Source organism: Hippopotamus amphibius, chromosome 4 (assembly GCF_030028045.1).
Source record: "Hippopotamus amphibius kiboko isolate mHipAmp2 chromosome 4, mHipAmp2.hap2, whole genome shotgun sequence".
NCBI lineage: Eukaryota > Metazoa > Chordata > Mammalia > Artiodactyla > Hippopotamidae > Hippopotamus > Hippopotamus amphibius.
This window is the reverse complement of record NC_080189.1, coordinates 106,838,084-106,846,416: the sequence shown is the minus strand read 5'-3', so window position 1 is coordinate 106,846,416 and position 8,333 is coordinate 106,838,084. Positions and strand designations below refer to the sequence as shown.

Here is an 8,333-nt window from a genome sequence, read left to right as displayed (position 1 = left end):
CTGAGACAGTCATGGTGAGACATGCTCTCTTGATGCAGTAAGGAGGCTGTTACAATCACAGCGAACACCCGGTTCCTTGTACGTCCCAGGTGCCTCACAGCTGCAGATCCTGAGAAATGTGGGCGCTTAGCAAAACTAGCTTTCACTTTTTAACAGAAGTTTTTCAGTGTTGGTTAATCTTTGTGTGTGAACAGGAACGCCCCTGTGTTGCTTGGCTCCTCCAGACACACGGCATAGGAGTTCCTTCTGGCTCCCTCATCCCCTTGTAAGTGGGCAGCTCTGGAGGGTCTTCTCACAGCTTTTCTCAGTGAAAAGGGGAGGGATTGCTGACAACTGCATGACAGAGCACTTGAAGCAATTTTATTTTCGGTTTGAATATTACTGCTAAGCGCATTGCTGGAGTGATGCGTCAGTAATTTTTTGCTCCCTGGTGGTGAGCGAACCAGAGACAAAAAATTATTTATAATATTATTTACTGATAAAAGTAACTGAGCTATCCTGTCATGAAAACACATGAGGAGACTTAAATGCATATTAGTAAGTCAGAGAAGCCCATCTGAAATGGCTGCATAAGATTCTAACTCTATGACATTCTGGAAAAGGGAAAGCTGTGGAGACAATAAAAGGATCAGTGGTGACCAGAGGTCCCGGGGAGGAAGAGATGAACAGGTGGTGCACAGGAAAGGCACGTTCAGACAGTGAAACCACTCTGCTTGATAACTGGTGTGGTACACACATCACCATACATTTGTTAAAACCCATACAATGTACCATACAAAGAGTGAACCCTAATGTAAACTGCAGATTTTAATGTTTCTGTATTAGTTTAACGACTGTAACAAATGTACCACAATAATGCAAGATATTAATAACACGGAAGCTGGAGTGGGGGAGGGAATACATGGGAACCCTATGTGCTCTCCACTCAGTTCCTATGTAAATCTAAAACTGCTCTAAAGTAAACTTTATGGGACTTCCCTGGTGGTCCAGTGGTTAAGAATTCACCTTGCAGTGCAGGGGACTCAGGTTCAATCCCTGGTCAGGGAGAAAAGATCCTACATGCTGCAGGGCAACTAAGCCCGCACACCACGACTAGAGAAGCCAGTGCACTGCAACTACTGAGCCCGTGCACCATAATAAGAGAGAAGCCCCCAGTTGCTGCAATGAAGACCCAGCACAGCCAGAAAAACAAAATTTTATTGGAGAGTGATCAAGGTGGCTGAGGAGTAGGACCTGGAGCTTACCTCCTCCCACAAATATATCAAAAATACATCTACATGTGGACTGATTCTTACAGAACATCTACTGAAGCCTGGCAGAAGACCTCAGACTTCAGGAAGGGCAAGAAAATCTCCACATCCTGGGTAGGACAAAAGAAAAAAGGAAAAAGAAAAAGAGAGAAAAGTAAATTTTATTAACTGAAAACATCTGAATGATGACAACCGCGACAAGAGTATAGTATGTTCATCCATTTTAATACTATGCAGCAATTACAGTGGTCAATTTGGATGTTAAATGCACCCTCATAGTGGTAACCACAAAAGAAAAAAAAAAAAAACAGAAAAGAAAAAAGGAAAGAAAGAAAAGAAAAAGAAAAAGCAACTAAACACAAAAGAAAATAGTAATTCAGGACATGTGAGACAAAAAAGCTAAAGGGCATATAGAAAACAAACAGCAAAATGACAGAAGTTCCTCCATATCAGTGATTACTCTAAATGTACTGTAATTAATAGATTTAAACAACATGATTTAACTATATACTGTCTACAAGAGACTCACTTCAGCTCAAAAGACACAAAATTGGTTGAAAATTAAAGAATTGAAAAAGATAATCAATGCAAGTCAAATGCAGAAGAGAGCAGGAGTAACTATTCATCTCAGACAAAATGATTTTAAAAAGGTTTATAGGAGAAAAATAAAGGCATTATATTAATAAATGGCTCACAGAGCAAGAGCACATAACTCTTAAAACATTTGGACTTCCCTGGTGGCGCAGTGGTTAAGAATCCGCCTGCCAATGCAGGGGACACGGGTTCGAGCCCTGGGCCGGGAAGATCCCATATGCTGCGGAGCAGCTAAGCCCGTGTACCACAACTACTGAGCCTGCGCTCTAGAGCCTGTGAGCCACAGCTATTGAGCCCGTGTGCCACAACTACTGAAGCCAGAGCACCTAGAGCCCATGCTCCACAACAAGAGAAGCCACTGCAATGAGAGGCCTGCACACCACAACGAAGAGCAGCCCCCACTCACCACAACTAAAGCCTGCGTGCAGCAACAGAGACAAGCCAATAAAATAATTAATTTTAAAAATCAATCAAACATTTATGCACCTAACAACAAACACTCAAAATACACGAAGCAAAAGATGACAGAACTGAAGGAGAGTGAGTTCTACAGTGATAGTTGGAGGTTTCAGTGCCCAACTCTCAATAATGATAGAAAACCAGACAGAACATAGGTGAGGGAACAGAGGACTTAAACAACATAATAAATCAACTAGACCAACTATTATAGGGGAACGCTCTACTCAACAACAGAATTCACATTTTTCAAGAGGACGTGGGACACTCCCCAAGACAGTTGACATCTTAGGCCATGAATTAAGTCTCAGTGGATTTTAAAAGATAAATATCACATAAAGCATCTTCTCTGAATGCAACAGATGAAGTTAGAATTCATTAGCAGAAGGAAAAATGGAACATTCACAAATATACAGAAGTTATACAACACACTATATAGAACAACCAAGTCAGAGGAAAAATCAAGGGAGACTAGACCCCCACCCCACCTGGACCACAGCAAAGCAGTCAGCTGACCTGTGGCACCTAGGTCTCTGAAAGATGAATTTGAGTGAGATTTGTGACAATGCAAAGAAAGGGAGAGAACATGTACTTCTTGGAAATTATGATTCATTGACTGTATATTACCAGGAGTGATACAGCAAATTCAGAGGCATTGCCAGTCAATCAGAGACCCAGCTGTCAAGGGCAAATGGAAGCAGGTTCAGCAGGAATTATTGGTAGAATAGCAACAAGTTAACAGTATTGTCAGCACTTTGCAAAGTTTTAAAATCAACAGGCGTGTCCTGTCAAGATGAACCACTTAGAGATCCTGCTGCTTGGCTGCCCCTGTACGGGCAGAACACAGAGCTCCACCTCAGATAAGGCGTCCCAATAGAGAAGACCTCTGAGCAAAGAAATGCCAGGACGAGAGGCCCAGGGACATGGAGGCCGAGCACATCCTATATCAAAGGGTGAAAAACCCTCTAAAAGTCGGGGCAAGGATTGTAGAGCAAGAGGGAGAGATGACAAGGGAAGGAAAAATACGCAGTATGGTGCAAGTGATGGTGAAATTCCAAAACTGGACTGTGCTGCACAGGATAAGGATCTGGTGGAAGTCCTTGGGCCAGACGTCGTCTCCAGGAATCCTAGCGTTCATTAGGATGACACAGCAGACCTGGAAGAAGCTGAGAGGTTGTTAAGGGAAGCTGTTGTTCTTCTCGTGTGCATGCCTGACTTTTTCAAAGGGACCAGAAGGCCATGGAAGGGCGTGTGATGGTCGGGCCCCCATGCACTGACAAGACCATGCCAGTTAAAGCTGCGCCACTGAGTGTGGCACAGCATCCGTCAACATCCCCTCCTCCACACTGACCTCCAAATACAGAGGGGGGCCTGAGAAGCGAGTTCATCTGTTGTTTGAAATGGCTAGAGTGTACGTCACCACCTCGATCGTCACTGATGAGATAGAGATTCTATCTGCAGTGGAAGAGGAACCTCTGATGAACATGAGGTGACTCACAGAGTTACATCTGAGCTACTCATTCAGATGGATGAAGGAGCTTTAGAGAACGGCAGTCCTTCCAAATGGTTATGGTACTGGCTGCTACTGCTTTCCCATGGGACACTGATGAAGCTTTGAGAAGATGGGAAAAAAGGACATACATATATACCTCTCCCAGCAGCAAAAGGAAGAACTGATTCTGAAAATCAATCTTTGTGAGGTTGAATTAGATCCTGATATTTAACTGGAAGATAAAGCAAAGATTGAGGGCTGTTTTGGTGCTGATATAACTAAGGTTTGCAGGGACACCTCTTCAATGGCAATGAGATGGCAAATCAATAGCTGAAGTCCAGAAGAGAGCCCTGCACTTTGTAAAAAGGAACTTCAGATGCCTGTTACCAAAGGAGAATGAACTGACTCTTAAAAAAATTGCTAAGTCTGTCTCTGCCGCAGAATTGGAGAAGTATGAAAAGTGGATGGTTGAATATGGATCTGCTTGAACTTCTGTCAGCTCTTTCATTTCTGGTATTTTTGTTTACAAAATGTGAAGAAATTCCACAATTTTAAGAAAAGCAGGTTTGGAACTTTTCATTGGAGAGATTTTCTCTTAAAGGAGAAAAATTGCACACCCAAACCAGAGTATCGGGGGCTGAAGAAAGCCACCAGCGTGCTATTGGCTGAAACCTTTTTACAGAAGATTTAGAAGGATCTGTATTTCTCACTCGCATTTGTTGGTTCAGAGTTCTTTCCTATTCTTTGCTCTAAACATGAGGGACCTTTATCTGTTGACTTTTAACATCAAAACTGGGTTAGTGTCAGATCCATTATTTGTTGTTAAGAATGGTGGTTTTGGATTAAATAATGAATCTGCTAGTTAAACCTTTAGAATTCCACTCTTAGAGTCTATCATATAGTTTAAATTTTTCCCTTCCCTTCCCTCACCATTTCTTCTACTAGCTATTTAATGATTTATTGAGCTTCATGGGGGAATAGCCTCGTGCTTTGTGGTATTTGAATCATTTTGCCCGGTGGCTTCTCTAGCCTTTAGTATTTTTTGCTGGCAATACTTCATATTGGAAGAGTATCGTGTTTGCATAAGATGCTTTTCTTCGTTCTAAGACTTCTGAGTTTGTTTTCACTTTTCTTCCAATATGCTCAATGGATAAACATTTTTTCTCAGCTTCAACATTGTTTTTTGCTGAATTTGCCTTTGGTATGCTAAAATGCTTTCGTGTTCTAAAAAAGGGGGGTGGGGTGGGTGCGGAAGAAGTAAAGGGTGAAACTAGAAGATGCTTGGAAATGACAATGGAAACACACCAAATCTTAGGGAATGGAGAAAAAGCAGTGCTGAGGGAAATGTATAGCTTTAAACGCCTACATTAAAAAACAAAAAAAGACCTCACATCAACACCGAACTCTACAACCTAAGGAGTTAGAAAAACCAAACCCACATCTAAAGCCACACCAAATACATTATGTGCTATAACCGATATCATAAAATATGAATAAAATCATGTCTAGAAACCTCTGCGTTTAAATCAATCTAGACTATGTGATACAAGGCAAACACCGTGCTTACCTTGGACTCAGGATGAGTCCCGGCTCCCCGGCAGACGGCCAGCGCGGAAATGAGCCGGGTCACCCGGGACACGTGTCGTGTGGCGGGGCGGCCCACGGCGTCAGGAACCCCGCACATCACACCGAGCACGGCGCTCTGGATTTGAGGGGCCCGGCTCCCGAGGGCGGGGCCGGGGGTGGGGCCCGGCACCGCCTCCTCCCGCCAGCTTCCCTCTAGCGGGGAAGAAGGAACGGGAGCCCAGTGTGCCCCGCACCGTCTGCTCCTCGGCTCCCCTCCCGCCCGGAAAGCCTGACTCGGGGTCCCTCGCCCTCAGGAAGGTTTCCCTCCCTAAGGTAGGCTCCCTCCCCAAGGTGCTTCCCAAGGGCCTAGATGTTGAAGCCATTTGAAACACAGGGCTGTTTTCGCGGCGCTGGGCAGCGGCGGACCGGCAGGAACGGCCCGGTTCTCACGCTCAGACCAGACCCTCAGATCAGACAAGGGCCGCGTGCTGCACTTCCTCTAGCCGCCACCGGGGGGAGTGCGCTAGTCACCGGCCGGCGCCTCCCCTGGCCTGGGTCGGGACGCAGGGCTCCCTCCGTGCCCGGCTTGCTCGGAACCCGGCGCTCCCCGGGGACGGCGGCAGCACAGGCCAGGCTCGCGGCCGGGCAGCTCCCGGGGGGTCTTCCTTCGTGTCATCGGGAGGCCGTCTCTCCGAACGCCCGGCCTGGAACCTGACTTTGCTGCATACGCTGATTCAGCCTCGTGCGTGACGGGCCCATGGCAAGAAATTACTCTGTGATGCCCGCTTACCTTATTGATCCAGACTCAGTATTTCGAATCTGTGGTGACTTCAACATGACAAATAAAAGCTTAGTTTTCTACTTGTGAGTACGGACGTGCCATGAAAATCAGCATAAAGTCCAATATTCAGGAAACTGTAACTGCCAGTGCACTGCATTCAAATACTACTACTCAGTCCCTTAAAAATGATTTTTTGTCACAAAGCAATTATAAAAGTCTTAGAAAATATTTAATTTACAAAAATTGAAAGAAAACATCCAGAAACAACCAAGTTTAAATTTTGGTGTCTACTTTCCCAATCTTTTTCTCTCATACATACACATGTACATCATTATTCTCCAAACTGGGATCAGAGGCTACACAATAATGCCTGGTCTGCTTTTGTAACTTCACTGTAAGTCAGACATTTTGCCGTATCAGTATATTTTCTTCCATGACGTGACTTTTATTTTTTTGGCCATACTGTGCAGCAGGTGGGATCTTAGTTCCTGACGAGTCAAGCTGCATCCCCTGCACTGGAAGCACAAAGTCTTAACCACTGGACCACCAGGAAAGTCCCTGTAACATTACTTTCGGAGCATCAAATATTGTCTCAAACCACAGACTGTTTAACCAACGCCCTTTTCCATTTTTTTTTTTTCAGTACAAGACCTTTGAATATGTGAATGTGTGCAAATTCTTATAAGGAGTTTTTAATGAGTATTTAATCAAAGGGAATACACCTTTTTAAGGCTTTCCATGTATAATAAATGCCAAATTGGACTCCAAAGTACTATGAAGTCACACTCCCACAGCAGTGTCTGAGGGGACAATGTACCTCCCTGATCACCTCACAACAGATGATTCTTAGCCCCTGCACTGAGAAGCTGTAAAGACACAGAAATGCCCAAGCTTCCTTTCAACCCCCACTAGAATCCACATAAAAGGACACAACTGCATCTCTTCCAAACCATGCTCTGCTCATCTGGCAGCATCTGCCAAGAACACGAAGCTATTAAACGCCTCCCACTCCTGGGGCAGAGGACTAATGTCAGGCCACACTCCAGCTGCCTCCGCCAGGCCCTGGGGATCATGGTGGGCAGGTGGTCCTCGAGGGGAGGACGTCAAGGTGCTTGGATTCTTAGACATCCCAGACCCAGCACAGGATGGCCCCCAAACTCAGCCCAGACATGGTTCCCAAAGAAGCATGGGCCTGGGCAGGACCACCCAGGACAGCCATACAGCAGCTCCTTACACACCACAGTCAGCCAGTGTGTCTCTAAAACCCAGAGAGCTGTTTAAACAGAGATGCAACATTTTGAGATGTTAGTCTTGAAATAAGTTAATTTCTCAAATTATGTTCTTTCCTCTACCGGACTAAAGCAGCACTGCTGTTTCCCTAACTCCCACAGTGTGGGAAGGAGGACCACCCTCACTCCACAGCTCTGTGGGAGGCTGAGGCTGAGGCTGAGGCAACGTGGAGCAGCAAGTCTTGCTGAGAATCAGAAAGAGACCCCAGCTTCTCCACTCCAAGGAAGGCCCTTCTGGCCGCACCCACACACAGAAAACCTTGAGCCATCCATAAAACCATCCAAATCGAGTTTACTTAAATAAACACTGTACAGAGCTGAGGGAAATTCTATCTGGTTTTATGACATTTTAGAAACTGCATGTAAACCTACTTTACCATAGCAGATTAAAAACTAAGACATTCTTTCCAGATTCCTAAAATAGTTGGTGACTGTTAGCTCTGAAAGGTATTATTCTTTATTCTGGTCATGTAGCAGAAGTCAGGGAAAAGGAAATCAGGATTCCTGTATTTGAGTCCCATCCTTGCTGCCAGCTGTGTGGCCCAGGGCAGGTCACTCAGCCACCTCTGCCAGATAAAGTAGCCACACGGCAAAGCCGCAGAGTGTCTGTGCTGCTATGGCCTGGACAGGCCCGACACATGCATCCTCCAGGACCATCTGTGACATCTGACCCCGCACAGGGGGAGGCCAAACGATGCATGTTAAACTCTTAAGACACGAAAACTAAAGGCATTTTGTGTAATGCAGATGAGGAGATGTGCTCTGTTAGTATTAACTTACACTAAAGAGCCCTAGATTATCTTCATTATATGTTAAAAATCATCATTTAAACAATTAGAAATAGCTAGTTTTCCAGACTGGAGCATCACTAACACATGTTAACAGAAATCTAAGTTTTGTAAAAC

The 8,333-nt window shown here is 44.9% G+C and overlaps 1 pseudogene; it reads left to right on the top strand.

Moving 5' to 3' along the window:
• The first annotated feature begins 1,349 nt into the window (after positions 1-1,349).
• LOC130851265 (katanin p60 ATPase-containing subunit A-like 1) lies at positions 1,350-4,857 on the top strand (annotated as a pseudogene).
• The last annotated feature ends 3,476 nt before the right edge of the window (positions 4,858-8,333 follow it).